General features: G+C 53.5%; 1 long non-coding RNA gene across 2 annotated transcripts in view; it reads right to left on the bottom strand.

Annotated features, from left to right (window-relative positions):
* LOC142494521 (uncharacterized) overlaps window positions 1-19652 on the bottom strand; it is a 31038-nt gene extending 11386 nt beyond the window's left edge. Inside the window, exons 1-2 of one of the 2 annotated variants that reach the window (XR_012801506.1) lie at window positions 19346-19652; window positions 9295-9408 (exon numbers count right to left, since the gene is read on the bottom strand). This is a non-coding gene — a long non-coding RNA (uncharacterized LOC142494521). Of the gene's footprint in view, window positions 1-9294; window positions 9409-10723; window positions 11243-19345 lie in introns of those variants that run through there. The other variant, XR_012801505.1, reaches the window with a different exon arrangement.
* Window positions 19653-20014: the final 362 nt, after the last annotated feature.

A 20014-nucleotide genomic window follows, 5' to 3' on the forward strand; every position in this document is an offset into this window, starting at 1 on the left:
AGAGAGGAAGAGCGTGTGCGCAGGGAGAGAGAGGAAGAGCGTGTGCGCAGGGAGAGAGAGGAAGAGCGTGTGCGCAGGGAGAGAGGAAGAGCGTGTGCGCAGGGAGAGAGGAAGAGCGTGTGCGCAGGGAGAGAGGAAGAGCGTGTGCGCAGGGAGAGAGAGGAAGAGCGTGTGCGCAGGGAGAGAGAGGAAGAGCGTGTGAGTAAGAAGAGAGAGAGGAAGAGCGTGTGCACAGGGAGAGAGGAAGAGCGTGTGCGCAGGGAGAGAGAGAGGAAGAGCGTGTGCGCAGGGAGAGAGAGAGGAAGAGCGTGTGCGCAGGGAGAGAGAGGAAGAGCGTGTGCGCAGGGAGAGAGAGGAAGAGCGTGTGCGCAGGGAGAGAGAGAGGAAGAGCGTGTGCGCAGGGAGATAGAGGAAGAGCGTGTGCGCAGGGAGAGAGAGGAAGAGCGTGTGCGCAGGGAGAGAGAGAGGAAGAGTGTGTGCGCAGGGAGAGAAGAAGAGCGTGTGCGCAGGGAGAGAGAGAGGAAGAGCGTGTGCGCAGGGTGAGAGAGGAAGAGCGTGTGCGCAGGGAGAGAGAGAGGAAGAGCGTGAGCGCAGGGAGAGAGACAGGAAGAGCGTGTGCGCAGGGAGAGAGACAGGAAGAGCTTGTGCGCAGGAAGAGAGGAAGAGCGTGTGCGCAGGGAGAGAGAGAGGAAGAGCGCGTGCACAGGGAGAGAGAGAGGAAGAGCGTGTGAGTAAGAAGAGAGAGAGGAAGAGTGTGTGCGCAGGGAGAGAGAGAGGAAGAGCGTGTGAGTAAGAAGAGAGAGAGGAAGAGCGTGTGCGCAGGGAGAGAGAGAGGAAGAGCGTGTGCGCAGGGAGAGAGGAAGAGCGTGTGCGCAGGGAGAGAGGAAGAGCGTGTGCGCAGGGAGAGAGAGGAAGAGCGTGTGCGCACGGAGAGAGGAAGAGCGTGTGCGCACGGAGAGAGAGAGGAAGAGCGTGTGCGCAGGGAGAGAGAGGAAGAGCGTGTGCGCAGGGAGAGAGGAAGAGCATGTGCGCAGGAAGAGAGGAAGAGCGTGTGCGCAGGGAGAGAGAGGAAGAGCGTGTGAGTAAGAAGAGAGAGAGGAAGAGCGTGTGCGCAGGAAGAGAGGAAGAGTGTGTGCGCAGGAAGAGAGGAAGAGTGTGTGCGCAGGGAGAGAGGAAGAGCGTGTGAGTAAGAAGAGAGAGAGGAAGAGCGTGTGCGCAGGAAGAGAGGAAGAGTGTGTGCGCAGGAAGAGAGGAAGAGTGTGTGCGCAGGGAGAGAGGAAGAGCGTGTGAGTAAGAAGAGAGAGAGGAAGAGCGTGTGCGCAGGAAGAGAGGAAGAGTGTGTGCGCAGGGAGAGAGGAAGAGCGTGTGCGCAGGAAGAGAGGAAGAGTGTGTGCGCAGGGAGAGAGACAGGAAGAGCGTGTGCGCAGGAAGAGAGGAAGAGCGTGTGCGCAGGGAGAGAGAGGAAGAGCGTGTGCGCAGGGAGAGAGGAAGAGCGTGTGCGCAGGGAGAGAGGAAGAGCGTGTGCGCACGGAGGGAGAGAGGAAGAGCGTGTGCGCAGGGGGAGAGAGAGGAAGAGCGTGTGCGCAGGGAGAGAGAGCGGAAGAGCGTGTGCGCAGGGAGAGAGAGGAAGAGCGTGTGCGCAGGGAGAGAGGAAGAGCGTGTGCGCACGGAGGGAGAGAGGAAGAGCGTGTGCGCAGGGGGAGAGAGAGGAAGAGCGTGTGCGCAGGGAGAGAGAGCGGAAGAGCGTGTGCGCAGGGAGAGAGAGGAAGAGCGTGTGCGCAGGGAGAGAGGAAGAGCGTGTGCGCACGGAGGGAGAGAGGAAGAGCGTGTGCGCAGGGGGAGAGAGAGGAAGAGCGTGTGCGCAGGGAGAGAGAGCGGAAGAGCGTGTGCGCAGGGAGAGAGAGAGGAAGAGCGTGTGCGCAGGGAGAGAGGAAGAGCGTGTGCGCAGGGAGAGAGGAAGAGCGTGTGCGCAGGGAGAGAGAGGAAGAGCGTGTGCGCAGGGAGAGAGGAAGAGTGTGTGCGCAGGGAGAGAGGAAGAGCGTGTGCGCAGGGAGAGAGAGGAAGAGCGTGTGCGCAGGAAGAGAGGAAGAGCGTGTGCGCAGGGAGAGAGAGGAAGAGCGTGTGAGTAAGAAGAGAGAGAGGAAGAGTGTGTGCGCAGGGAGAGAGAGAGGAAGAGCGTGTGCGCAGGGAGAGAGAGGAAGAGCGTGTGCGCAGGGAGAGAGGAAGAGCGTGTGCGCACGGAGGGAGAGAGGAAGAGCGTGTGCGCAGGGGGAGAGAGAGGATGAGCGTGTGCGCAGGGAGAGAGAGCGGAAGAGCGTGTGCGCAGGGAGAGAGAGAGGAAGAGCGTGTGCGCAGGGAGAGAGGAAGAGCGTGTGCGCAGGGAGAGAGGAAGAGCGTGTGCGCAGGGAGAGAGAGGAAGAGCGTGTGCGCAGGGAGAGAGGAAGAGTGTGTGCGCAGGGAGAGAGGAAGAGCGTGTGCGCAGGGAGAGAGAGGAAGAGCGTGTGAGTAAGAAGAGAGAGAGGAAGAGCGTGTGCACAGGGAGAGAGGAAGAGCGTGTGCGCAGGAAGAGAGGAAGAGTGTGTGCGCAGGGAGAGAGAGAGGAAGAGCGTGTGCGCAGGGAGAGAGAGAGGAAGAGCGCGTGCGCAGGGAGAGAGAGAGGAAGAGCGTGTGCGCAGGGAGAGAGAGAGGAAGAGCGTGTGCGCAGGGAGAGAGAGAGGAAGAGCGTGTGCGCAGGGAGAGAGAGAGGAAGAGCGCGTGCGCAGGGAGAGAGAGAGGAAGAGCGTGTGCGCAGGAAGAGAGGAAGAGCGTGTGCGCAGGGAGAGAGGAAGAGCGTGTGCGCACGGAGGGAGAGAGGAAGAGTGTGTGCGCAGGGAGAGAGAGCGGAAGAGCGTGTGCGCAGGGAGAGAGGAAGAGCGTGCACAGGGAGAGAGGAAGAGCGTGTGCGCAGGGAGAGAGAGGAAGAGCGTGTGCGCAGGAAGAGAGGAAGAGTGTGTGCGCAGGGAGAGAGAGGAAGAGCGTGTGCGCAGGGAGAGAGAGGAAGAGCGTGTGAGTAAGAAGAGAGAGAGGAAGAGCGTGTGCGCAGGGAGAGAGGAAGAGCGTGTGCGCACGGAGGGAGAGAGGAAGAGCGTGTGCGCAGGGGGAGAGAGAGGAAGAGCGTGTGCGCAGGGAGAGAGAGCGGAAGAGCGTGTGCGCAGGGAGAGAGAGAGGAAGAGCGTGTGCGCAGGGAGAGAGGAAGAGCGTGTGCGCAGGGAGAGAGGAAGGGCGTGTGCGCAGGGAGAGAGAGGAAGAGCGTGTGCGCAGGGAGAGAGGAAGAGTGTGTGCGCAGGGAGAGAGGAAGAGCGTGTGCGCAGGGAGAGAGAGGAAGAGCGTGTGCGCAGGAAGAGAGGAAGAGCGTGTGCGCAGGGAGAGAGAGGAAGAGCGTGTGAGTAAGAAGAGAGAGAGGAAGAGTGTGTGCGCAGGGAGAGAGAGAGGAAGAGCGTGTGCGCAGGGAGAGAGAGGAAGAGCGTGTGCGCAGGGAGAGAGGAAGAGCGTGTGCGCACGGAGGGAGAGAGGAAGAGCGTGTGCGCAGGGGGAGAGAGAGGATGAGCGTGTGCGCAGGGAGAGAGAGCGGAAGAGCGTGTGCGCAGGGAGAGAGAGAGGAAGAGCGTGTGCGCAGGGAGAGAGGAAGAGCGTGTGCGCAGGGAGAGAGGAAGAGCGTGTGCGCAGGGAGAGAGAGGAAGAGCGTGTGCGCAGGGAGAGAGGAAGAGTGTGTGCGCAGGGAGAGAGGAAGAGCGTGTGCGCAGGGAGAGAGAGGAAGAGCGTGTGAGTAAGAAGAGAGAGAGGAAGAGCGTGTGCACAGGGAGAGAGGAAGAGCGTGTGCGCAGGAAGAGAGGAAGAGTGTGTGCGCAGGGAGAGAGAGAGGAAGAGCGTGTGCGCAGGGAGAGAGAGAGGAAGAGCGCGTGCGCAGGGAGAGAGAGAGGAAGAGCGTGTGCGCAGGGAGAGAGAGAGGAAGAGCGTGTGCGCAGGGAGAGAGAGAGGAAGAGCGTGTGCGCAGGGAGAGAGAGAGGAAGAGCGCGTGCGCAGGGAGAGAGAGAGGAAGAGCGTGTGCGCAGGAAGAGAGGAAGAGCGTGTGCGCAGGGAGAGAGGAAGAGCGTGTGCGCACGGAGGGAGAGAGGAAGAGTGTGTGCGCAGGGAGAGAGAGCGGAAGAGCGTGTGCGCAGGGAGAGAGGAAGAGCGTGCACAGGGAGAGAGGAAGAGCGTGTGCGCAGGGAGAGAGAGGAAGAGCGTGTGCGCAGGAAGAGAGGAAGAGTGTGTGCGCAGGGAGAGAGAGGAAGAGCGTGTGCGCAGGGAGAGAGAGGAAGAGCGTGTGAGTAAGAAGAGAGAGAGGAAGAGCGTGTGCACAGGGAGAGAGGAAGAGCGTGTGCGCAGGAAGAGAGGAAGAGTGTGTGCGCAGGGAGAGAGGAAGAGCGTGTGCGCAGGGAGAGAGGAAGAGCGTGTGCGCAGGGAGAGAGGAAGAGCGTGTGCGCAGAGAGAGAGAGGAAGAGCGTGTGCGCAGGGAGAGAGAGGAAGAGCTTGTGCGCAGGGAGAGAGGAAGAGCGTGTGCGCAGGGAGAGAGGAAGAGCGTGTGCGCAGGGAGAGAGGAAGAGCGTGTGCGCAGGGAGAGAGAGGAAGAGCGTGTGCGCAGGGAGAGAGAGGAAGAGCGTGTGAGTAAGAAGAGAGAGAGGAAGAGCGTGTGCACAGGGAGAGAGGAAGAGCGTGTGCGCAGGAAGAGAGGAAGAGTGTGTGCGCAGGGAGAGAAAGGAAGAGCGTGTGCGCAGGGAGAAAGAGAGGAAGAGCGTGTGCGCAGGGAGAGAGAGGAAGAGCGTGTGCGCAGGGAGAGAGAGGAAGAGCGTGAGCGCAGGGAGAGAGACAGGAAGAGCGTGTGCGCAGGGAGAGAGACAGGAAGAGCGTGTGCGCAGGAAGAGAGGAAGAGCGTGCACAGGGAGAGAGACAGGAAGAGCGTGTGCGCAGGAAGAGAGGAAGAGCGTGTGCGCAGGGAGAGAGAGAGGAAGAGCGTGTGCGCAGGGAGAGAGAGAGGAAGAGCGTGTGAGTAAGAAGAGAGAGAGGAAGAGTGTGTGCGCAGGGAGAGAGAGAGGAAGAGCGTGTGAGTAAGAAGAGAGAGAGGAAGAGCGTGTGCGCAGGGAGAGAGAGAGGAAGAGCGTGTGCGCAGGGAGAGAGGAAGAGCGTGTGCGCAGGGAGAGAGAGGAAGAGCGTGTGCGCACGGAGAGAGGAAGAGCGTGTGCGCACGGAGAGAGAGAGGAAGAGCGTGTGCGCAGGGAGAGAGAGGAAGAGCGTGTGCGCAGGGAGAGAGGAAGAGCATGTGCGCAGGGAGAGAGGAAGAGTGTGTGCGCAGGGAGAGAGAGGAAGAGCGTGTGCGCAGGGAGAGAGGAAGAGCGTGTGCGCACGGAGGGATAGAGGAAGAGTGTGTGCGCAGGGAGAGAGAGCGGAAGAGCGTGTGCGCAGGGAGAGAGGAAGAGCGTGCACAGGGAGAGAGGAAGAGCGTGTGCGCAGGGAGAGAGCGGAAGAGCGTGTGCGCAGGAAGAGAGGAAGAGTGTGTGCGCAGGGAGAGAGAGGAAGAGCGTGTGCGCAGGGAGAGAGAGGAAGAGCGTGTGAGTAAGAAGAGAGAGAGGAAGAGCGTGTGCACAGGGAGAGAGGAAGAGCGTGTGCGCAGGAAGAGAGGAAGAGCGTGTGCGCAGGGAGAGAGAGGAAGAGCGTGTGCGCAGGGAGAGAGGAAGAGCGTGTGCGCACGGAGGGATAGAGGAAGAGTGTGTGCGCAGGGAGAGAGAGCGGAAGAGCGTGTGCGCAGGGAGAGAGGAAGAGCGTGCACAGGGAGAGAGGAAGAGCGTGTGCGCAGGGAGAGAGCGGAAGAGCGTGTGCGCAGGAAGAGAGGAAGAGTGTGTGCGCAGGGAGAGAGAGGAAGAGCGTGTGCGCAGGGAGAGAGAGGAAGAGCGTGTGAGTAAGAAGAGAGAGAGGAAGAGCGTGTGCACAGGGAGAGAGGAAGAGTGTGTGCGCAGGGAGAGAGGAAGAGCGTGTGCGCAGGGAGAGAGGAAGAGCGTGTGCGCAGGGAGAGAGGAAGAGCGTGTGCGCAGGGAGAGAGAGGAAGAGCGTGTGCGCAGGGAGAGAGAGGAAGAGCGTGTGCGCAGGGAGAGAGGAAGAGCGTGTGCGCAGGGAGAGAGGAAGAGCGTGTGCGCAGGGAGAGAGGAAGAGCGTGTGCGCAGGGAGAGAGAGGAAGAGCGTGTGCGCAGGGAGAGAGAGGAAGAGCGTGTGAGTAAGAAGAGAGAGAGGAAGAGCGTGTGCACAGGGAGAGTGGAAGAGCGTGTGCGCAGGAAGAGAGGAAGAGTGTGTGCGCAGGGAGAGAGAGGAAGAGCGTGTGCGCAGGGAGAGAGAGAGGAAGAGCGTGTGCGCAGGGAGAGAGAGGAAGAGCGTGTGCGCAGGGAGAGAGAGGAAGAGCGTGAGCGCAGGGAGAGAGACAGGAAGAGCGTGTGCGCAGGGAGAGAGACAGGAAGAGCGTGTGCGCAGGAAGAGAGGAAGAGCGTGCACAGGGAGAGAGACAGGAAGAGCGTGTGCGCAGGAAGAGAGGAAGAGCGTGTGCGCAGGGAGAGAGAGAGGAAGAGCGTGTGCGCAGGGAGAGAGAGAGGAAGAGCGTGTGAGTAAGAAGAGAGAGAGGAAGAGTGTGTGCGCAGGGAGAGAGAGAGGAAGAGCGTGTGAGTAAGAAGAGAGAGAGGAAGAGCGTGTGCGCAGGGAGAGAGAGAGGAAGAGCGTGTGCGCAGGGAGAGAGGAAGAGCGTGTGCGCAGGGAGAGAGAGGAAGAGCGTGTGCGCACGGAGAGAGGAAGAGCGTGTGCGCACGGAGAGAGAGAGGAAGAGCGTGTGCGCAGGGAGAGAGAGGAAGAGCGTGTGCGCAGGGAGAGAGGAAGAGCATGTGCGCAGGAAGAGAGGAAGAGTGTGTGCGCAGGGAGAGAGGAAGAGCGTGTGCGCAGGGAGAGAGGAAGAGCGTGTGCGCAGGAAGAGAGGAAGAGTGTGTACGCAGGGAGAGAGGAAGAGCGTGTGCGCAGGGAGAGAGGAAGAGCGTGTGCGCAGGGAGAGAGAGGAAGAGCGTGTGAGTAAGAAGAGAGAGAGGAAGAGCGTGTGCGCAGGAAGAGAGGAAGAGTGTGTGCGCAGGGAGAGAGGAAGAGCGTGTGAGTAAGAAGAGAGAGAGGAAGAGCGTGTGCGCAGGAAGAGAGGAAGAGTGTGTGCGCAGGGAGAGAGGAAGAGCGTGTGCGCAGGAAGAGAGGAAGAGTGTGTGCGCAGGGAGAGAGAGAGGAAGAGCGTGTGCGCAGGGAGAGAGAGGAAGAGCGTGAGCGCAGGGAGAGAGAGGAAGAGCGTGAGCGCAGGGAGAGAGACAGGAAGAGCGTGTGCGCAGGAAGAGAGGAAGAGCGTGAGCGCAGGGAGAGAGGAAGAGCGTGTGCGCAGGGAGAGAGAGAGGAAGAGCGTGTGCGCAGGGAGAGAGAGGAAGAGCGTGTGCGCAGGGAGAGAGGAAGAGCGTGTGCGCAGGGAGAGAGAGGAAGAGCGTGTGCGCAGGGAGAGAGGAAGAGCGTGTGCGCAGGGAGAGAGGAAGAGCGTGTGAGTAAGAAGAGAGAGAGGAAGAGTGTGTGCGCAGGGAGAGAGAGAGGAAGAGCGCGTGCGCAGGGAGAGAGGAAGAGCGTGTGCGCAGGGAGAGAGAGAGGAAGAGCGTGTGCGCACGGAGAGAGAGAGGAAGAGCGTGTGCGCAGGGAGAGAGGAAGAGCGTGTGCGCACGGAGAGAGAGAGGAAGAGCGTGTGCGCACGGAGAGAGAGAGGAAGAGCGTGTGCGCAGGGAGAGAGGAAGAGCGTGTGAGTAAGAAGAGAGAGAGGAAGAGTGTGTGCGCAGGGAGAGAGAGAGGAAGAGCGTGTGAGTAAGAAGAGAGAGAGGAAGAGCGTGTGCGCAGGGAGAGAGAGAGGAAGAGCGTGTGCGCAGGGAGAGAGAGAGGAAGAGCGTGTGCGCAGGGAGAGAGGAAGAGCGTGTGCGCAGGGAGAGAGGAAGAGCGTGTGCGCAGGGAGAGAGAGGAAGAGCGTGTGCGCAGGGAGAGAGGAAGAGCGTGCACGGAGGGAGAGAGAGGAAGAGCGCGTGCGCAGGGAGAGAGAGGAAGAGCGTGTGCGCAGGGAGAGAGAGAGGAAGAGCGTGTGCGCAGGGAGAGAGAGGAAGAGCATGTGCGCAGGGAGAGAGGAAGAGCATGTGCGCAGGGAGAGAGGAAGAGCGCGTGCACAGGGAGAGAGAGAGGAAGAGCGTGTGCGCAGGGAGAGAGGAAGAGCGTGTGCGCAGGGAGAGAGAGAGGAAGAGCGCGTGCACAGGGAGAGAGGAAGAGCGTGTGCGCAGGAAGAGAGGAAGAGTGTGTGCGCAGGGAGAGAGAGAGGAAGAGCGTGTGCGCAGGGAGAGAGAGAGGAAGAGTGTGTGCGCAGGGAGAGAGAGAGGAAGAGCGTGTGCGCAGGGAGAGAGAGAGGAAGAGCGTGTGCGCAGGAAGAGAGGAAGAGCGTGTGCGCAGGGAGAGAGGAAGAGCATGTGCGCAGGAAGAGAGGAAGAGTGTGTGCGCAGGGAGAGAGAGAGGAAGAGCGTGTGCGCAGGGAGAGAGAGAGGAAGAGCGTGTGCGCAGGGAGGGAGAGAGGAAGAGCGCGTGCGCAGGGAGAGAGAGAGGAAGAGCGTGTGAGTGAGTAAGAAGAGAGAGAGGAAGAGCGTGTGCGCAGGGAGAGAGAGAGGAAGAGTGTGTGCGCAGGGAGAGAGAGAGGAAGAGCGTGTGCGCAGGGAGAGAGAGAGGAAGACCGTGTGCGCAGGGAGAGAGAGAGGAAGAGCGTGTGCGCAGGGAGAGAGAGAGGAAGAGTGTGTGCGCAGGGAGAGAGAGAGGAAGAGCGTGTGCGCAGGGAGAGAGAGAGGAAGACCGTGTGCGCAGGGAGAGAGAGAGGAAGAGCGTGTGCGCAGGGAGAGAGCGCGGAAGAGCGTGTGCGCAGGGAGAGAGAGAGGAAGCATGGGGAGAGGAAAAGCGTGTGCGCAGGGAGAGAGAGGAAGAGCGTGTGCGCAGGGAGAGAGAGAGGAAGCATGGGGAGAGGAAAAGCGTGCGCGCAGGGAGAGAGCAGAAGAGCGTGTGCGCAGGGAGAGAGAGCGGAAGCATGGGGAGAGGAAGAGCGTGTGCGCAGGGAGAGAGACTGCAGTGTATGCAATATGAGATATATAGTATTACAGAACATGACATATGAGGTAGCAGAGTGATACGGTGACTGTGGCTCACCATGTACTCCTCAGTTCTCTGCCAGGGTCCTGGGGTCTGTCTCTTCTGCAGGTGAGGGGGGATGAAGTCGTCCAGTGTCAGAGGGAGGTTAGGGCCCAGCGCTTGTGGCTCCATCTGCAGGAAGTGATATCACATGCCAAGGTCAGCAGGGGGTGACCTGGGGCTATCACAATACTGTATCTTATCATCCTGATTGCTCCACAAGCCATGCAGCAGGTTTGGGATTAAGCATTCACTGCACACCCAGCGTTTCACCCGTGACTGCACCCTCCCCCCAGTGCCTCACCCACCACTGCACCCTCCCCCAGTGTCTCACCTGTCACTGCATCCTCCCCCAATGTCTCACTTGTCACTGCACCCTCCCACAGTGTCTCACCTGTCACTGCACCCTCCCCCAATGTCTCACCTGTCACTGCACCCTCCCCCAGTGTCTCACCCGTCACTGCACCCGCCCCAGTGTCTCACCCATCACTGCACCTTCCCCCCCAGTGTCTCACCCGTCACTGCACCTTCCCCGAGTGTCTCACCCGTCACTGCACCCTCCCCCAGTGTCTCACCTGTCACTGCACCCTCCCCCCAGTGTCTCACCTGTCACTGCACCCTCCCCCTGGTGTCTCACCCGTCACTGCACCCTCCCCCAGTGTCTCACCTGTCACTGCACCCCCCCAGTGTCTCACCCATCACTGCACCTTCCCCCTCCCAGTGTCTCACCTGTCACTGCACCCTCCCCCAGTGTCTCACCCATCACTGCACCCTCCCCCAGTGTCTCAACTGTCACTGCACCCTCCCCCAGTGTCTCACCCGTCACTGCACCCTCCCCCAGTGTCTCATCTGTCACTGCACACTCCCCCAGTGTCTCAGATATCACTGCACCCTCCCCCAGTGTCTCAGCTGTCACTGCACCCTCCCTCAGTGTCTCAGCAGTCACTGGACCCTCCCCCAGTGTCTCATCTGTCACTGCACACTCCCCCAGTGTCTCAGATATCACTGCACCCTCCCCCAGTGTCTCACCTGTCCCTGCACCCTCCCCCAGTGTCTCATCTGTCACTGCACCCTCCCCCAGTGTCTCAGATATCACTGCACACTCCCCCAGTGTCTCATCTGTCACTGCACCCTCCCCCAGTGTCTCAGATATCACTGCACCCTCCCCCAGTGTCTCACCTGTCCCTGCACACTCCCCCAGTGTCTCATCTGTCACTGCACACTCCCCCAGTGTCTCAGATATCACTGCACCCTCCCCCAGTGTCTCATCTGTCACTGCACCCTTCCCCAGTGTCTCAGATATCACTGCACCCTCCCCCAATGTCACATCTGTCACTGCACCCTCCCCCAATGTCACATCTGTCACTGCACCCTCCCCCAGTGTCAGATCTGTCACTACACCCTCCTCCACTATCTCACCTGACACTGCACCCTCTCCGTGTCTCACCTGTTACTGCACTATCCTCCCAGTGTCACTTGTCACTGCACACTCCTAGTTTCTCCCCCTTCCAGGTTGTTTCCAGGGTAATAGTTCTGGGACAAAGCTCAGCACGTACCTCAGGCACTGTGTGCACACCAGTCACACACACATACACACACAACACACCACACAAAGCATGTATACACAATACAAACACACGCAAAGTGCTGTCTAACACATACTTTCAAACATACTTTTAACAACACTACAAATACAGCACTGAATGCCTAACAATCTTATACACACTGCAAACACTAACACACACAGCAAACAGTACACAAACTTACACACACAGAACACAACACAAACTCAAACACACAGGTGTATGTTAAATACACCGGCATGCAATGATCTGCAAACTTCACACACATAAACACAACAGACAGCACACACACACACAAAACGTCCTATTCTTCGAAGGGTTGGCACACACCCTGCTCTGCACAGCTAACACAAACACACTGACGCTGCTTTTTCCATGTCTAACAAACACACCCTGCTATGTATGTCCCACTTGTGACACACACACCCTCAGGTCTGAACTCTGGCCCTTCAGCCTGGATAAATAATTAACAGCAAAAGAACATCATATCCAGCAAAGGTCACAAGTATGATAAGGGGAAGAGAAAGGATCATAGCAGGAGGAGAGAGGAAGAGAAAGGATGGGAGGAGGAGAGAGGAAGAGAAAGGATGGGAGGAGGAGAGAGGAAGAGAAAGGATGGGAGGAGGAGAGAGGAAGAGAAAGGATGGGAGGAGGAGAGAGGAAGAGAAAGGATGGGAGGAGGAGAGAGGAAGAGAAAGGATGGGAGGAGGAGAGAGGAAGAGAAAGGATGGGAGGAGGAGAGAGGAAGAGAAAGGATGGGAGGAGGAGAGAGGAAGAGAAAGGATGGGAGGAGGAGAGAGGAAGAGAAAGGATGGGAGGAGGAGAGAGGAAGAGAAAGGATGGGAGGAGGAGGAGAGAGGAAGAGAAAGGATGGGAGGAGGAGAGAGGAAGAGAAAGGATGGGAGGAGGAGAGAGGAAGAGAAAGGATGGGAGGAAGAGAGAGGAAGAGAAAGGAGGGAATAGAGGGAGAGAAGAGAAAAAAGAGTGGGAGAGATCAGAGAAGGAAAGGCAAGCATGAACAGAAGCAGAAACAGAAAGGGTGAGAAACAAGGAGAAAAGTGACAGAGGGAGGATAAAGACAAACAGACAGGGGAAAGTACTGAGAGGGACAGTGCGGGGGAAAGTACTGAGAGGGACAGTGCGGGGGAAAGTACTGAGAGGGACAGTGCGGGGGAAAGGAAGAGGGAGGTAAAGATGGATCAGAAAATAGAAAGGAAAGAATAACCGAGAGAATGGAAAGGAAGAAACAGGAACAGAGAGAGAGATACCCCACGTTATTCATATACTGTGTAACCATTATACCCTACCCCCTGTTATTCATGTACTGTGTAACCATTATACCCTACCCCCTGTTATTCATGTACTGTGTAACCATTATACCCTACCCCCTGTTATTCATGTAGTGTGTAACCATTATACCCTACCCCGTTATTCATGTACTGTGTAACCATTATACCCTACCCCCTGTTATTCATGTACTGTGTAACCATTATACCCTACCCCGTTATTCATGTACTGTGTAACCATTATACCCTACCCCCTGTTATTCATGTAGTGTGTAACCATTATACCCTACCCCCTGTTATTCATGTACTGTGTAACCATTATACCCTACCCCCTGTTATTCATGTAGTGTGTAACCATTATACCCTACCCCCTGTTATTCATGTACTGTGTAACCATTATACCCTACCCCGTTATTCATGTACTGTGTAACCATTATACCCTACCCCCTGTTATTCATGTACTGTGTAACCATTATACCCTACCCCCTGTTATTCATGTACTGTGTAACCATTATACCCTACCCCCTGTTATTCATGTACTGTGTAACCATTATACCCTACCCCCTGTTATTCATGTACTGTGTAACCATTATACCCTACCCCGTTATTCATGTACTGTGTAACCATTATACCCTACCCCCTGTTATTCATGTACTGTGTAACCATTATACCCTACCCCCTGTTATTCATATACTGTGTAACCATTATACCCTACCCCCTGTTATTCATGTACTGTGTAACCATTATACCCTACCCCCGTTATTCATGTACTGTGTAACCATTATACCCTACCCCCTGTTATTCATGTACTGTGTAACCATTATACCCTACCCCCTGTTATTCATGTACTGTGTAACCATTATACCCTACCCCCTGTTATTCATGTACTGTGTAACCATTATACCCTACCCCCTGTTATTCATGTACTGTGTAACCATTATACCCTAACCCCTGTTATTCATGTACTGTGTAACCATTATACCCTACCCCCTGTTATTCATGTACTGTGTAACCATTATACCCTACCCCCTATTATTCATGTACTGTGTAACCATTATACCCTACCCCGTTATTCATATACTGTGTAACCATTATACCCTACCCCTGTTATTCATGTACTGTGTAACCATTATACCCTACCCCGTTATTCATGTACTGTGTAACCATTATACCCTACCCCCTATTATTCATGTACTGTGTAACCATTATACCCTACCCCTGTTATTCATATACTGTGTAACCATTATACCCTACCCCTGTTATTCATGTACTGTGTAACCATTATACCCTACCCCGTTATTCATGTACTGTGTAACCATTATACCCTACCCCTTGTTATTCATGTAGTGTGTAACCATTATACCCTACCCCTGTTATTCATGTACTGTGTAACCATTATACCCTACCCCGTTATTCATGTACTGTGTAACCATTATACCCTACCCCCTATTATTCATGTACTGTGTAACCATTATACCCTACCCCTGTTATTCATGTACTGTGTAACCATTATACCCTACCCCTGTTATTCATGTACTGTGTAACCATTATACCCTACCCCTTGTTATTCATGTAGTGTGTAACCATTATACCCTACCCCCTGTTATTCATGTACTGTGTAACCATTATACCCTACCCCCTGTTATTCATGTACTGTGTAACCATTATACCCTACCCCCTGTTATTCATGTACTGTGTAACCATTATACCCTACCCCCTGTTATTCATGTACTGTGTAACCATTATACCCTACCCCCTGTTATTCATGTACTGTGTAACCATTATACCCTACCCCCTGTTATTCATGTACTGTGTAACCATTATACCCTACCCCCTGTTATTCATGTACTGTGTAACCATTATACCCTACCCCCTGTTATTCATGTACTGTGTAACCATTATACCCTACCCCCTGTTATTCATGTACTGTGTAACCATTATACCCTACCCCCTGTTATTCATGTACTGTGTAACCATTATACCCTACCCCCTGTTATTCATGTACTGTGTAACCATTATACCCTACCCCCTGTTATTCATGTACTGTGTAACCATTATACCCTACCCCCTGTTATTCATGTACTGTGTAACCATTATACCCTACCCCCTGTTATTCATGTACTGTGTAACCATTATACCCTACCCCCTGTTATTCATGTACTGTGTAACCATTATACCCTACCCCCTGTTATTCATGTAGTGTGTAACCATTATACCCTACCCCCTGTTATTCATGTAGTGTGTAACCATTATACCCTACCCCCTGTTATTCATGTAGTGTGTAACCATTATACCCTACCCCCTGTTATTCATGTAGTGTGTAACCATTATACCCTACCCCCTGTTATTCATGTAGTGTGTAACCATTATACCCTACCCCCTGTTATTCATGTACTGTGTAACCATTATACCCTACCCCCTGTTATTCATGTACTGTGTAACCATTATACCCTACCCCCTGTTATTCATGTACTGTGTAACCATTATACCCTACCCCCTGTTATTCATGTACTGTGTAACCATTATACCCTACCCCCTGTTATTCATGTACTGTGTAACCATTATACCCTACCCCCTGTTATTCATGTACTGTGTAACCATTATACCCTACCCCCTGTTATTCATGTACTGTGTAACCATTATACCCTACCCCCTGTTATTCATGTACTGTGTAACCATTATACCCTACCCCCTGTTATTCATGTACTGTGTAACCATTATACCCTACCCCCTGTTATTCATGTACTGTGTAACCATTATACCCTACCCCCTGTTATTCATGTACTGTGTAACCATTATACCCTACCCCCTGTTATTCATGTACTGTGTAACCATTATACCCTACCCCCTGTTATTCATGTACTGTGTAACCATTATACCCTACCCCCTGTTATTCATGTACTGTGTAACCATTATACCCTACCCCCTGTTATTCATGTACTGTGTAACCATTATACCCTACCCCCTGTTATTCATGTACTGTGTAACCATTATACCCTACCCCCTGTTATTCATGTACTGTGTAACCATTATACCCTACCCCCTGTTATTCATGTACTGTGTAACCATTATACCCTACCCCCTGTTATTCATGTACTGTGTAACCATTATACCCTACCCCCTGTTATTCATGTACTGTGTAACCATTATACCTTACCCCCTGTTATTCATGTACTGTGTAACCATTATACCCTACCCCCTGTTATTCATGTACTGTGTAACCATTATACCCTACCCCCTGTTATTCATGTACTGTGTAACCATTATACCCTACCCCCTGTTATTCATGTACTGTGTAACCATTATACCCTACCCCCTGTTATTCATGTACTGTGTAACCATTATACCCTACCCCCTGTTATTCATGTACTGTGTAACCATTATACCCTACCCCCTATTATTCATGTACTGTGTAACCATTATACCCTACCCCCTGTTATTCATGTACTGTGTAACCATTATACCCTACCCCCTATTATTCATGCACTGCACAACCATTATACCCTACCCCCTATTATTCATGCACTGCACGACCATTATACCCTACCCCCTGTTATTCATGCTTTGGTAATACTGAAATGTTCTTTCATTGCCAATAAAGCTGATTTAATTTGATTTGTTTTGAGAGGGAGAAATAGGAAGAGTGGAAGAGAAATGAGACAGGGAGAGAGTGAAAGAGACAAAATAGAGTGAATAAGAAGAGAGAAACAATGATGATGATGAAAAGGAAAAAATTATATGTAAAGTATGAGGAAAAGAGAGAGATGGGAAAATGAAAGAAATAGAGGTAATGTCACAGGAGAGAGAGAAGTGTAGTGACACTGTGTGTAGAGGGAGAGAAAAGTGCAGTGACACCGTGTGTAGAGGGAGAGAGAAGTGCAGTGACACTGTGTGTAGAGGGAGAGAGCAATGCAGTGACACAGTGTATACTGTAGAGGGAGAGAGTAGTGCAGTGACAGTGTGTAGAGGGAGAGGGAAGTGCAGTGACACAGTGTATAGAGGGAGAGAGAAGTGTAGTGACACAGTGTATAGAGGGAGAAAGAAGTGCAGTGACACAGTGTGTAGAGGGAGAGAGAAGTGCAGTGACACCGTGTGTAGAGGGAGAGAGAAGTGCAGTGACACAGTGTGTAGAGGGAGAAAGAAGTGCAGTGACACAGTGTGTAGAGGGAGAGAGAAGTGCAGTGACACCGTGTGTAGAGGGAGAGAGAAGTGCAGTGACACAGTGTGTAGAGGGAGAGAGAAGTGCAGAGACACAGTGTGTAGAGGGAGAGAGAAGTGCAGTGACACAGTGTATAGAGGGAGAGAGAAGTGCAGTGACACCGTGTGTAGAGGGAGAGAGAAGTGCAGTGACACAGTGTGTAGAGGGAGAGAGAAGTGCAGAGACACAGTGTATAGAAGGAGAGAGAAGTGCAGTGACACAGTGTATAGAGGGAGAGAGAAGTGCAGTGACACCGTGTGTAGAGGGAGAGAGAAGTGCAGTAACACCGTGTGTAGAGGGAGAGAGAAGTGCAGTGACACCATGTGTAGAGGGAGAGAGAAGTGCAGTGACACCATGTGTAGAGGGAGAGAGAAGTGCAGTGACACAGTGTGTAGAGGGAGAAAGAAGTGCAGTGACACCATGTGTAGAGGGAGAGAGAAGTGCAGTGACACAGTGTGTAGAGGGAGAGAGAAGTGCAGTGACACAGTGTGTAGAGGGAGAGAGAACTGCAGTGACACCGTGTGTAGAGGGAGAGAGAAGTGCAGTAACACCGTGTGTAGAGGGAGAGAGAAGTGCAGTGACACCATGTGTAGAGGGAGAGAGAAGTGCAGTGACACAGTGTATAGAGGGAGAGAGAAGTGCAGTGACACAGTGTGTAGAGGGAGAAAGAAGTGCAGTGACACAGTGTGTAGAGGGAGAGAGAAGTGCAGTGACACAGTGTGTAGAGGGAGAGAGAAGTGCAGTGACACCGTGTGTAGAGGGAGAGAGAAGTGCAGTGACACAGTGTGTAGAGGGAGAGAGAAGTGCAGTGACACAGTGTGTAGAGGGAGAGAGAAGTGCAGTGACACAGTGTGTAGAGGGAGAGAGAAGTGCAGTGACACAGTGTATAGAGGGAGAGAGAAGTGCAGTGACACAATGTATAGAGGGAGAGAGAAGTGCAGTGACACAGTGTGTAGAGGGAGAGAGAAGTGCAGTGACACAGTGTGTAGAGGGAGAGAGAAGTGCAGTGACACCGTGTGTAGAGGGACAGAGAAGTGCAGTGACACAGTGTATAGAGGGAGAGAGAAGTGCAGTGACACAGTGTGTAGAGGGAGAAAGAAGTGCAGTGACACAGTGTGTAGAGGGAGAGAGAAGTGCAGTGACACAGTGTGTAGAGGGAGAGAGAAGTGCAGTGACACCGTGTGTAGAGGGAGAGAGAAGTGCAGTGACACAGTGTATAGAGGGAGAGAGAAGTGCAGTGACACAGTGTATAGAGGGAGAGAGAAGTGCAGTGACACAGTGTGTAGAGGGAGAGAGAAGTGCAGTGACACCATGTGTAGAGGGAGAGAGAAGTGCAGTGACACAGTGTGTAGAGGGAGAGAGAAGTGCAGTGACACAGTGTGTAGAGGGAGAGAGAAGTGCAGTGACAGTGTGTAGAGGGAGAGAGAAGTGCAGTGACACAGTGTGTAGAGGGAGAAAGAAGTGCACTGACACAGTGTGTAGAGGGAGAGAGAAGTGCAGTGACACAGTGTGTAGAGGGAGAGAGAAGTGCAGTGACACAGTGTGTAGAGGGAGAGAGAAGTGCAGTGACACAGTGTATAGAGGGAGAGAGAAGTGCAGTGACACAGTGTGTAGAGGGAGAGAGAAGTGCAGTGACACAGTGTATAGAGGGAGAGAGAAGTGCAGTGACACAGTGTATAGAAGGAGAGAGAAGTGCAGTGACACAGTGTGTAGAGGGAGAGAGAAGTGCAGTGACACAGTGTATAGAGGGAGAGAGAAGTGCAGTGACAGTGTGTAGAGGGAGAGAGAAGTGCAGTGACACAGTGTATAGAGGGAGAGAGAAGTGCAGTGACACAGTGTATAGAGGGAGAGAGAAGTGCAGTGACAGTGTGTAGAGGGAGAGAGAAGTGCAGTGACACCGTGTGTAGAGGGAGAGAGAAGTGCAGTGACACAGTGTGTAGAGGGACAGAGAAGTGCAGTGACACAGTGTGTAGAGGGAGAGAGAAGTGCAGTGACACAGTGTATAGAGGGAGAGAGAAGTGCAGTGACACAGTGTATAGAAGGAGAGAGAAGTGCAGTGACACAGTGTATAGAGGGAGAGAGAAGTGCAGTGACACAGTGTATAGAGGGAGAGAGAAGTGCAGTGACACAGTGTGTAGAGGGAGAGAGAAGTGCAGTGACACAGTGTGTAGAGGGAGAGAGAAGTGCAGTGACACCATGTGTAGAGGGAGAGAGAAGTGCAGTGACACAGTGTATAGAGGGAGAGAGAAGTGCAGTGACACAGTGTATAGAGGGAGAGAGAAGTGCAGTGACACAGTGTGTAGAGGGAGAGAGAAGTGCTGTGACACAATGTGTAGAGGGAGAGAGAAGTGCAGAGACACAGTGTGTAGAGGGAGAGAGAAGTGCAGTGACACAGTGTATAGAGGGAGAGAGAAGTGCAGTGACACAGTGTATAGAGGGAGAGAGAAGTGCAGTGACACAGTGTGTAGAGGGAGAGAGAAGTGCAGTGACACAATGTATAGAGGGAGAGAGAAGTGCAGTGACACAGTGTGTAGAGGGAGAAAGAAGTGCACTGACACAGTGTGTAGAGGGAGAGAGACGTGCAGTGACACAGTGTGTAGAGGGAGAGAGAAGTGCAGTGACACAGTGTATAGAGGGAGAGAGAAGTGCAGTGACACAGTGTATAGAAGGAGAGAGAAGTGCAGTGACACAGTGTATAGAGGGAGAGAGAAGTGCAGTGACACCGTGTGTAGAGGGAGAGAGAAGTGCAGTGACACAGTGTGCAGAGGGAGAGAGAAGTGCAGTGACACAGTGTGCAGAGGGAGAGAGAAGTGCAGTGACACAATGTATAGAGGGAGAGAGAAGTGCAGTGACACAGTGTGCAGAGGGAGAGAGAAGTGCAGTGACACAGTGTGCAGAGGGAGAGAGAAGTGCAGTGACACAATGTATAGAGGGAGAGAGAAGTGCAGTGACACAGTGTGTAGAGGGAGAGCAGCTTTTCCCAGAACATGACATTTACTCACCCTCCTCCTGAGGCGTCTCAATGTTCTGTCCTGTCCCCAGCACACTTCCAATGTTCTGTCCTGTCCCCAGCACACTTCCAATGTTCTGTCCTGTCCCCAGTACACTTCCAATGTTCTGTCCTGTCCTGTCTTCACCTCCTCCTCCTGAAAGTCACTTCACATTGTCGTTGTCCTGGCCGGGTGATTGCACTCTCACTTATTAAAGGGGCAGATCAACATACCGAGTCAATGTTTCTTTAAACCTCGTCTCTGAGTAATTGATTCCTTAGAAATGTTCAATGTTCCCTTCTCTCCGGGAACACTGAATCCCAGTCTACCTGCTCCCGTTTATCTGTCTGACCAATGACAGCCTCATCATTACTTTACAAGCAGAAGACAGAACAAAGCTAACAATTCACCAGGGGCTTTGAGGGCTGACAAACAGTCTGATCAATAAAAGACATTAGATAAAGGTTGTAATATGTTTTACATTACATAAATGCATATAAAGATTCCATTGTTTACCACAGAAGTGTTATGAGTTTAGAAAGTTATTAAAGCATGAGATGAGACCATAGGGATAGGCACAAGATTCTGCACTACATAGTAATGGGATAACTGGTGTAGTACAGTTGCACCAATAATGACACGTGGTTCTAGCCTGTATGTTGGAAGAGTAATGATATATGC

The sequence above is a fragment of the Ascaphus truei genome, chromosome 5, assembly GCF_040206685.1.
Source record: "Ascaphus truei isolate aAscTru1 chromosome 5, aAscTru1.hap1, whole genome shotgun sequence".
In the NCBI taxonomy this organism is placed as follows: domain Eukaryota; kingdom Metazoa; phylum Chordata; class Amphibia; order Anura; family Ascaphidae; genus Ascaphus; species Ascaphus truei.